We start from the raw sequence: 12,335 nt of genomic DNA, 5'->3' as shown, positions 1-12,335 counted from the left end.
GGAGGCGTCGGATGGCTTCAAGAGCTCTCTCCTTTCTTCCCGTGAGCGTTACTGACTCTTATCATTCTTTGCTAACAGAGTAGTAAAGTCAGGAGATTTGTATTTCATTTCAGTTTTTTTTTTCATGTGTGTGTGTGTGTGTTGTCTTCTAAAATAGATCAGTTATGTAAGAGAGGCAGAAGAAAAGTGTATCTGTTTCCTAATTTGGAAAATGCTTATCACCATCGTTCCATACTTATCCCTCCTGCCCACTGCCGCACCCCAAGACTTTTCCTGTTATAGTTAGAATGTTAAGAATAACATCGACACAATGGTTTTCTTGCACACACTTCTGCCATGGTCACATTTGAACCTCCCGTTCGTACAGTCAATGAATTTAACCATTTGTTTTTCACATCATCATTAAAAAGAAAGATAGCTGAGTTTCAGCTTGAAAGACCATGGGCTGGAGGATGTGACACAAAGGTAGAATTTATACTTGGGCAGTTCTGGGTTCAATTTTACACACATATAGTATACATACATATATACTTACATACATATATCCATACATACATACACATACAGTCCATCTCCTGGTTCAGGTTAATGACGTTCTAGCAGTTGGAATCTAGCAGTTGCACTGAAAACTAAACCATAAATAACATAAACTAAACTCATATAATCGGCCCACATCCAATAGTATTTCTATAGGTGAAACACCTATAGAAAGTCCTCCTTCTACTAAGTCTCATTCATTACATATGAAAGCAGAGCTGAGAGACCCCTGGCTTGACAGAAGTCCTCTAGGGAAGGGAACCCAGACACCTTAGTGCTAACTATGTTCCCTGGGCTGTCAGGGGAGGTCGCCTGCTTCACTGGCTCCCGTCTGCCATATGTACAGAGGACAAACTCCACGCAGCTCTGAGTGGCCTCCTACCCTTGGAACCTAGCTGGAGAAGTTTATGTGAAAGCAGCGGCAGGTGGCACGGTGTCTCCCAAGCTCAGGAACACAGCGGGGATGACACCTGATGCAAATGGAACAGAAGAAAGAGTCTGAAAGGGAGGGGACCGAATCTTGAGAACTGTATGTTGTTGCTGCACATGCAGCCCTGCTCAGAGCAGGTGGAATGAGCCTCGGGGACAGGAACATGATGCAGACACTGGACAGGGGTCCCCTAACCCCTACCTAGCTGCTTACCCTTACCACAAATCTGGGCGAGGCTGGAGAAAAGCCTGGAGGGGGGAGGGGGCCGGTTATGTAACAGGCATTTGTAAGGAAGTTTATATAAGATGCTAAAAATACAGTATATGATCGCTGCAATAGTGTTCTAAGTGAAAAGCCCTAATGAGGACAGCCCGAGCAGGTTAAATAGAGGTGATCCTGAACAGACGTCTAAACCCGGTTCCTTGCAGTGGCAGCTGTCTGAATACAACGCACCGCTCCCTAAACTGCATGCTGTCCCTGGGAGGAAAACTCAAGGGTCTCACTAAGGGCACTTGCCCTAACTCTTCCAAAGACTCTAGGAGTACTAAGCATGTAGTTGCTACTCTATCTTATTATATTCAAATGGATATGTTTCCCAAGTGTTGGTTCTTATAAAGAAATAAGCACAGTGATGAACCTCATATGCTAGCTAAATTCTAAGAACTAGCTACCCATGAATCCCCAGGTAGTTCTCCGGTACCATTATCATCTGAACACACACACACACATACACACACACACATATATGCATGCATGCACACACGCTCACACACACACACACACACCTCCTTATTACCATTATCATCTGAACACACACACAGATGCAAATTCACACACAACAAGCACACACACACACAACCTCCTTAGTACCATTATCATCCAAACACACATGCAGTCACACACACACACACACACACACACACACACACACACTCACATACAAACATGCACACACACACACACACACACACACACACACACACACACACACACGTAGAGCCCTCTAGAACATAAGCTCCTTGGGATCTGGGATTTCTGCCCTCCTTTTTACTGATGAGTCTATAGCGTGAGCAAGACGTCGATAGGTAATTGTTAAATGAGCCCACTCACAAATGGGAGATATCATCTCATGGGCTGCTTTCCTGCTAACACCAAGAATCTGTTTTTTGCACTCACATACTGGAATACCCATTTTCTCCCCTTCCTTCCAGTTGTGGTTTGAAGGCATCCTCTTAAAAATTCAGGTGGAACATTGCTTTCTCTGTGATGGTATGGGGAGTTTGGGAAGCCATTGGGACATGACAGTGGAGCCTCATGAATGATAGAACTTTTATGGGAGGTCTGAGGGCTTGCTCACTCTCTGTTGTTAACTGTCATTATTATTACTATTATTGCTATCGCTCCCATGCTGAGGATAGAAGGACACCTTCATTAAATATCCTACAAGTCTTATTGACTGATTAATGCTGTGGATTATGCACATTGTTAATAATAAAGCTGACTGGCTGGTAGCTGGTCAGAAAGAGATTGAGTGTGAGATCCAGATAAGGAGAATTCTGGGAAGAGGAAGGGCAAAGTCGGGGCAGATGCCAGCTAGCTGCCAAGAAAGCAAGGCATGTCCAAGATGAGGTAACAAGCCACAAACCATGCAGCAAAGAAGAAATATGGGTTAATTTAAATGTAAGAGCTAGTGAGTAATAAGCCTGAGCTACCTGCCAATCATTTATAATTACTATAAGCCTCTGAGTGATTATTTGGAAGCTGCCGCAGAACAGGAAATCTTCCAATTATATGTGATAGTTCAACATGCCCCCTGTACATCTACATAAAGCCTGAGAAAGCTTAAAAAAAAAGTGGGGGGAGTTCTAGAACACAGAAATGGAGCCAAAACCAGCTTCCTAGTTGTGTCTCTCATGCAGGCTGTGGTCCAGAGACACAGCAGTGTGCAGGCTTGACCTATAGCATGGTGGATTTCCAACATGGTACACAGAGGCGTCTCCAAGCTGTGCAGTGTGCTATGTGGTGGATTTAGCTTTTGTTCATACAGACAAAAAGGGCTAAGAAGCACAGTAAAAACAGACTCAGACAGGAAGGCCTCTAAATGGGTCACAGTATGTTTAAAAGATGTGCTTAGGCTTGAGAGAGAAAAGATATATATATAATTAAAAATATAATAAAATAAAGTCCTTAGAAAGGGGAGTACAGTAATATAAAAAAAGTGAGCCATGCATGAATGGAAAATACACAGAGAGTCTGGATTATGTATGTTATTGTGTTTTGTTTGGATTTTTTGACTGTTGACAAGCTAACTCTGAGAGACATTTGATTGAGGGGACTGCTAGGTTAAACCAAACTTTGCATTTAAAAAATATCTTAACTTCAAAATTGGAGTCTGAGAATGTATTGCTTTGGGAAGGAGGTTCTGCTTATGTTTTCACAGAAGGTGAGAGTCTATGGATTCATTTCAAGTAAGATCAGTTTTGTTCGAGGAAGACCCCCTGAAAATCCAGACTACAGACATGGGAAAATAAATGTAAAGTAACTACAAGACACATGACATGTATTTTACTTGCTCAAACATAAAACAAAAATTTATCTTTGACTGCTTTTCTATAAGACACAGTTTATACTTCTATTAATATGGATATATATGTTACCTTTAAAAGTTTATATATTTTCAGAACAAGGGAACCAGACATCAATAAAAATGGATAACCCAGATGATTCAATGTTTCAATACACCTCTGTTAGTTTCCTCTGAGTTCTGCACCAAAACAGCTTTAAGGCTGCTGGCTGAGATGGACCAGCCGCACAAAATACCTCAGTCAGGATTTGAACATAATTTTAAATTTTTTCATGGTCCCCATAAGATTACTAGCACCACCAATCATCAGGAAATAGTCTAGAGAACTACACCCAAATTCCCACAAATATTATTTATGGATGTTTGATTTCAATTAAGGGGATTGGTTATAAATTGTTAATGGTCATAGTCAATCTCTTTCTAAAGAAGAAAGGGGGATATGATATAGAGATGATGGGGAAAGGGTAGATTATTATGAAAAAAAGGTAGATTATTGAATCTACTTTAATCCATAAAACAACTGTTGATCTCAAAATACTTTACACTGATATGAATTTTAGTTTTATTGATACAAATTTAATGTCAATTTTGTTATACTGTATGTATATTTCTACTCTTGTTTAAGGTATTATGTTTATACAGCTCATTTAAAAAATGTAATGTATAATTAAAAACTACAGATTAATAGTTAGTCATCTATAATAGTCAAACTTATAGCCATATTAGTTAGGTCTTCTAGGTATACAAAGTTATATTTCAATTAGGTAGGTAATCTTCCAACACTTGAAAGACTGGTGAATACGGCATTCAAAATGTTTTAATAACTTAGACATTTCATGGCAATGATACACATCTGTTCCTGGCAGGACCTATTACTTCAAAGAGGATGGTGGGCATTGAAGAAACTCCTTATGGAGTTTGCTTTCAGTGTGGCAAGGCTAGCCATTTTCATAAGAAACTGCTCTTACCTGGACTACTTGACAGTATGCTGTAAAAACTGGACATGCAGAACCCACAGGAAAGTGACCACTAAACCTTGCCAAAACAAGGCAGGATAGTCCTTCAGGTTTCTGTTTCACAGAAGAAACTGCTGGACATTCTGAAGGACACAGAGGAAAGGACTGACAAACTTTGCCAATATAAATGGGACAGTTTTTCAAATTCCTGCTTCATTAAAAAGCCTGCCAGATACTCTAGACCTATTGGCTAAAGACAGGTGCCCCAACATTACAGAACTTTGGATTCTCTGTCATTTCTAGGATTTTGGAAGTTGCTTGCAATGCACTTCTTGTTTACTCGGGTAATATTATATCCTTCTGGGTCTTTGATAGATTTGAAGACTAGATAATTATAACTATAGTTTTCCTTAGTTATGATAAAAGGTAAATTAGATATGAAACTTTAGACTCACAAAGACAGGATAGATGATAGAGTATTTTCTTTAATTTTGCCAAATACAAATAGACTGGATATTGTTACTGTAATTCTTACTTGATAATTGTTTTTGTTGTATGATTTTACTATGTTAAGGTTAAAACCTTCTTTTTTAATTAGACAAAAAGGGGGAAATTCTGCAGGTTATGCTCATTGTTAATAATAAAACTGATGGACTGATAGCTGGGAGGAAGAAATTGAGTGTGAAAGCCAGACTAGGAGAATTCTGGGAAGAGGAAGGATGGAGTCGGGGCAGATGCCAGTCAGCCACCAAGGAGGCAAGATGTGTGGAAGATGAGGTAACAAGCCATGAACCATGTGATAAAGCATAAATAAGAAATATGGGTTAATTTAAATGTAAGAGCTAGCTAGTAATAAACCTGAGCTACCTGCCAATCATTTATGGTTAATATAAGCCTCTGAGTGATTATTTGGAAGCAGCTGTGGGACAAGGTGGGACAGGAAAACTTCTGTTTACAGATTAATATTTCAATGATTATGAAGAGTTTAAATGTTGCAGATTCAGATCCAAATTATCATGGGCTACCTTAAATCCCTAGGCAGCTATTTATTGCCTACCCTTGTATGTAATGTAAAATCCTTGCAACTCTTAGGTAAGTCCTTTTGGAATGTACAGACCTCTAGCTTTCACCAGCATAAAAGCTAAGAATATCATCAGACAGCAGCTGAGACCTATAGCTGAGATCCCCTGTATCCTGTCTACAAGATGTGTCCAGCCATGTATTTTTAAAATGCCCTGATTTATACCTTCCTTTGTTCTGCTACTACAACAATTTCATGAAACTCTTCCTATGGATTTGAGGCAACCTGAGGATGTGTTCTCAAACCATAGCCACTCATATATGGTAACAGAATACTCCTTTTTATTCCCTTTGAAGCAAAAGCTGTGTTTTTCACATTGACACTAGCATGTGGGGATGTTGGAAGAGACTGGCTGTCTGCAACCCGGAAAAGACCTGAGCATGCAGACACCCCGACCACAGACTCCCAGCATCCAGGCCATGGTTCACTAGCCACTTTGTCTCTGATACTTTGTCATAGTAGTTGAAGCAGACGCAGTCTCAGTGTCTCCCCTGTCCCCTACCACCACCCCTTTCCCTCTATCCATCTGGCCAACCTGACAACCCTTACACTGTACCTTCAGAATATACCCAGGGTCATCGTCCTGCTTAGCGCCGCCACCACCCCCCCCCCCCGCCCCCGCCCCCGTAAGGATCACGGCCCTACCTTTTGAATGTTCCTCTACCTACCACACTGGGGAACAAGGTTTTACTACATGGTCCTTTCTAAGTACACTCAAGACAAAATTATAACAGTTCATAGCCAGGAGATGACAACGTACAGATCAGAATCAAGACAAGGATTTAAGACTGGAGCAAGCAGCTAAAACAATAGTTGAGAAAGTCAGAAGAGAGAAGGAGCAAGATAAGGACTACAGCCGGGAGAGGAACATACCAGATATCTTGACTCGGTGTCAGTGTGAGCTTTAGGCCATGCTGTTTCAAGAGCCTTCAACAAAAGATGATTGTGCCTCTTTTCCCATTCAGATGTAGTTAAAGAGAATCATCTTAAGTGGAAATGGCATTAAGAAACACAAAGAGCAGAATTCAAGTGTCTCAGTCTGCTCCTGCTGCTATAACAAAAATAGTTTAAATGATAATTTATATTTAAAAAAACCCACATTAAATATCTTGCTCATATCATAAAGGCTGGGAAATCCAAAGCCAAAGCATATAAAGATTTGGTGTCTGATTCTGTTATGCCCATAGATCAGTGTCTCACTCAGCCATCATCAGAGAAGCTTCCTCGTGCAGGAGATGATGGGAACTACTACAGAGAGTGAAAGTCCTTGGAACACTCGGACTTCCTTGGGATGTCTCCATCAAACTCGTCTCTTTCTGCAAACACTGCAAAGAGAAGGCAGAAAGATACTAAGAGCCAGAGAGGATAGAGGACACCAAGGAAGCAGTGTCTCCTAGACACAGCAGAACTGGTGAACATAGGAACTCACCGAGACCGTGGCAGCATGTGCAGGGCCTGCGCAGGTTCAAACCAGATGTGGGCCCATTACTGAGAGAGGAACTGGACACCAGCTCCCACCCCTAACCCAGGAACTATCTCTAATTGATAACTGCTCACAAAGGAAATGTAGGTTTTTCTCCAAGTCTCACTGGGTGTACAAACTACACTTAAGGGAGGCCACATCTAATGCCCAGCAGTAGATGGCCAACACAAAGTGAACTCAATGGTATTTTTAGAGATGTTTTTGTCTCATAGTGTGTTGTGTATTTTTTTTTTAACCTTATTTGTCTTTTGGTTTTCTTTGCCGGTTTCTGATTTTGTGTTTTCCTGTGTGTGTGTGTGTGTGTGTGTGTGTGTCTTGTGGCTTTTCTTTGTTTTTTGTTTTTTTTTTCCTCTGTCTGTTTGCTTTGTTTTCTTCTGGTTTGTTTACTTTTTTTTCATTGGTCTGTTTGTCTTCTGAATAGAGAAAGAAGGAGTTGGATGGGAAAGGAGGTGGGGAGGATCTAAGAGGAGATGAGGGAGAGGAACCGTGATCAGAATATACCACATTCAAATTTTTTTCAATAATAAAAATAAAACAATTTGGTGTCTGGTGAGGGCCATCCTATCCATAGATGACATCTTTCTGCTGTGTCCACCCATGGCCAAAGGAAGGAAAGGCTCTGCACACCTCCTCTAGAAGACCATTTTACACTTGCAGTATCTCCCACATGCTCTTGTTCATGGACACTTGCTCTCCAGCCAGCTTTTGTGGGGCCTTTATGAAGTCAGACCTGGGGGTGGTAGAAGTAGATTATCACTTTGAAGGTCATATCCACTTCTGCTTGTAGCCTGCTCAATCTGGTTCCTGGTCTTTCTTCCATGTGGCTGGCTCCTTTTGCCATGCACCTCTACCACCACAAGTTCCCTCCGCGGTGGATTGACCTGCTCATCTGCCACATGTTCCCCTCTGTGATGGTGACACCATAGAGGCAAATACACTTTCTCACACTTCAGTTCCATTTGTCATAGTGATACGCAAAGTAACCAACATAAATGCCAGATTCACCCAAGGGCTTCACTTCCATGACGCCTTCGAATAGCCCTGCCTTCCTATTACATCACATAAGTAAGCTGTAACACCAGGGTATGGGGAGGGTACTGACACTCATACCATAGTGTCCTAGGTTGCTTTCTGCTGGTGTACTAAACACACCCAAAAGCATCTTGGGGAGGAAAGGGTTTATTTTAGCTTACACTTCCAAATAATACTCTATCCCTGAAGGAAGTCAAGGCAGGAACCTCAAGACAGGTTCCAGAGTCAGGAACTGAAGCAGAGACTATGAAAGGAAGCTGCTTACTGGTTGGTCCCCAGGCTTATGCCCAGCTGGCTTTCTTATACAACCCAGACCCACCTGCCTAGGGATGGTGCTGTTCACTGTGGGCTGAGCCCTCCCATGTCAATCATCAATTAAGATGACCGAGAGGCCCACAGACTTATCTGGGTAAGTCCTCAATTACAGTTCCCCCTTCCCAGTTTCCTCGAGATTGTGTTGAGCTGATAGCTGAAGCTAAGTAGAGCACAAAAAAGAATAAGATATAGTGTATGGCTTTGCACCAGCTTAAGAATGATAGATATAATAAAACTGCAATAAATAAATAAATACATACATACATACATAAATGCATTTCAGCCATGTGTCCTTTAGCATTTCTCTCAATGAACACACAACACACTTAGTAAGATGGTCCAAGGATTAATGCAGGATGTGGTTTCCATATTCTTAGGCCTCAACTTAACCCTGTCAGCTCCACTATGAAACTAAACAGAAGCACACAGTAAATGAATAAAATGTCTTACAGCCAGAATTACTTTGACCAGAGAATTCTACTTGCAATATGAAAGACAGGAACACATCCCAGCACATGTCAGTTTATAAAGACCCTCTCACGTGACTATTTCATGTTAGCTCCCAGAATTCTGGCCACCAGTATTATATCAATCTAGCACTAATTGTTGTGAAAATTCCAGCCCACTGAGCTGGATCCTTATTTCTTAGCTGACACCACTTCTAATCCAGTTGTGGGGAAGTGAGGCCTTCTGTGAGCAGAGTCATTGCCAGGCTAACTTTGACTCAAGTGCCTTTGGCTCTTAACAGATACATGAACCCACGTGTCCCTGTATCATTGTTCACTAGCCCATCAACACAAGCGTCTCCCAGAGAAAGCACTTTGCAGATTTGGACAGAGCCTCTCCAGGCAGCTTGGTACATTCGAAGTAACCAAACAGCTGCACATTTGTTTTCCCCTAAATTTGATCTAGCCAAGTTATCTGGTTCCAAATATAGCTAGATAGCTCAAATAAAACCAGAAATAGATGAGTTTACTGAGTGTCCTTTGGTGTCTGTTTACCTCAACAACCTGCTTAAAAGGACACTTTGTGATGCTTTGCAAATCCAACCTGTGAGGGTGCTTCTACGGAAAAGAATAGAGAGCCCTTGCATGCACAGCAAAAGTTGGCAACAGCCAAGCTGGTGTGAATTGGACACTGTTCATGAAATAACACTAAAAATCATGATGGTGAGCCACTTAGATTCTTATACCCAGGAAAGAAGTTGCTGGAAGGCTGTGTGATGGGGATGGGGGGGCGGCGTTGTGGAGGTCATTTCTAAAAACCCTTTCAGTTCACAGATCCGAATGAGCATCCCGGTCTAGAGATAAATTTCTAGAGGAAAATGAAGTTATGCATGTCCATGCATAGTATCTTTTTTTTTTTTTTTTTAAAGAAAGGTGGTGGTGAAATCTCCCATGGGCCCCAAAGGGGTGAGCTAGTCCCTGTGTCACTGTTCTAAACTCACTTCCTCCTAACTAGGACAGTTGCTGGACAGACCACTATTAGCCTTTCACTAAAGCCACAACTTGGAGGTGACGTCAGCAAAGGACAGCATGATGGTGTTAGACCACATGGACAAAGGATAGATAGTTTAGGAGGAAGCTCCAGAGGAAAACAGCTGTGGATTGAGGCCCAGGTTGAGCATGGAAAAGCAGAGGCAGAGGTATGCCAGATCTCAGGACAGACAATGTGCTCCCACATCACTGTGTCCTTGGTGGCCTCAATCTAGATACAGATGTCAGGACATTCTCAACTGGTATACTGAGTCAAGAGATGGGCAAGCATCATCTCTGTTCTTTTCTGACTACCCCTGAGGTAGTTGGAGGCAATGAACTCATGTGTGCAAAAGCAATCTGGAGAACATGGGTAGACTGTGAGGTGTGGACAGGAAGCAGTGGAGGAGCTATAGAGAGCTATCTTGATAAAAAGCCATGAACAGTGAATCTTTTACTCTATTACACATTGGGTAAAGTCATCCAATGGGCATTGTTAGTAAATTATTTCATGGGAAAGCTGAGGTGAGCACCCAGCAAAGGCCAGTATGCCATACTCAACTATATAGTGATCTTTTTAAGCCTTTAAAGCATTTAACCAGCAGGAGTTGGTACCATATGATCCATGTATATACCATGGGCATAGTTACTGTGAGTCTCATATCTACCAGCCCCAGTCCCAGTCTCAACCCCAGCCTTGTGACATCTGATGCCATGCTCCTGGCTATATCAGAAGTGGTGGTGGCACATTCAAAAGAGGTCATGGGTCTACAAAGACCAGGCTCTCTGGTTTGCTTTTTTGGACACCTGTGGGGCCATCCAACTGCAGAATTAGTGCAAAGGTTTCATCTTGCCTGCTCTTCATTTTTAAAAATTTATTTATTTATTTATTTATTTATTTATAAACTCTTTATTGATTCCTTGTGAATTTCACATCACGTACCTCAATCCCACTCATCTCCCATCCTTCCATATCTGCCCTCCACCCTTGCAACCTCTCTCCCCAAAGAAAACAAAAAGTAAAAATAATAAAAAATAAAAACGGAGAAAAAAAAAAGTCCCACCGTGGAAGCTGTGATGTGTCATGGTGTGTCACCCAGTATATACACTTTTGCTCGAATGGGCTTTGCTTGCAAATGTTCCTTGCAATGAGTCATGGGTCTGGTTCCAGGCCTCTGGCTTCTGCAGCACTATCAATACTGGATCTCCATGGATTTCTCTCAGACATCCTGTTGTTGTCCTGAGTCATGGAGATCCTGCAGCTTTGGCTCAGGTTACTGATGTGAGGCTACATCCTCTAATTATATTCTGATATAGAAGCGTAATCCAGCACATTTCTTACCATATGTGCCGATTCAACAGGCCCTCTGTGTATGTGTATTCTTGGAAGTACACTGTCTTCTAATTACAGCATCTCCAGTGCCCAACAAAAGACTAGCAGGTGGGGATGGCGATTGCGGTGCAAACATCTGGCATCCCTGCAGGCAGTGTGGGAATGGTGGTGCCCAAGTCTGAAGAGGAGACACACATCAGCAGCGAGGAAGCCATGGTGACTTGAGAAAGAAGTCGAAGCGACATGTCCGCAGTATGTGTCCCCCGAGTCTTCAGGATTTGGAACAGGTGCTTTCCAGCCAGCATGTCTTGTTCTAGAAGGGTATACACACCATAACAGAAGGTGTCACTGGTCTCTCTCTAGAGGGCCACTGTGCCATGAGAAGAGTGTGGCACTGTGTGGGGATCACTGGTACCATATCGGATACTAAAGAAGTCTATCAAAAATACAGCCAGAGAGGGCAAACCAAGGGAGCCTCAATTTTAGCTGGTCTTGAATTGAAGGAAATAAATGAAGACAAAACATTGTAAAGATGAAAACAAAATAAACAAACCTGTAAAGCAGAATCCAGTAAAGGAAATTTTGTATTGCCCCGCAATACCAAATAATAGCTTCTTTTTCAATCACGTCTAGTCTCACCCTTGTGTAATATTTTACTTTTCTCCTTGTTGCAACAAAAATGCCTTACAAAAACAAGTAAGGAAGGAAAGATTTATTGTGGCTCAAAATTTGTGGCTATGGTCCATCCTGGTGGCAGAAGTGTGAGGCGGTTGGTTGTGTTGCTCCCGAGTCTAGAAGTAGAGAGATGAATTCGGGCTCTAGGTTCACTTTCTCCATCTTATTCATTCTGCAGACCCAGCCTAGAGGATGGCACCACGCATATAGAGGGTGGGTCTCCCTGGAAACACCGTCACAGATACGATTCTAAATTCTGTCAAGTTGAAGCTCAAGACCCACCACCACATGTAGCACAAAGAATTTATTTTAAAAGAGACCCTTTTAGCAAATTATGGTCATCGCTGGGGTAGTCATATGCACTGGTCTGCACGTTAAGAGAGCAAAGTCTCTCAACTTGACAAACATATTGAAAGTTCTGTAATTAATGGTGA

The sequence above is a fragment of the Peromyscus maniculatus genome, chromosome 17 (assembly GCF_049852395.1).
Source record: "Peromyscus maniculatus bairdii isolate BWxNUB_F1_BW_parent chromosome 17, HU_Pman_BW_mat_3.1, whole genome shotgun sequence".
Taxonomy (NCBI): Eukaryota; Metazoa; Chordata; class Mammalia; order Rodentia; family Cricetidae; genus Peromyscus; species Peromyscus maniculatus.
Note: the sequence above shows the minus strand (reverse complement) of the source record.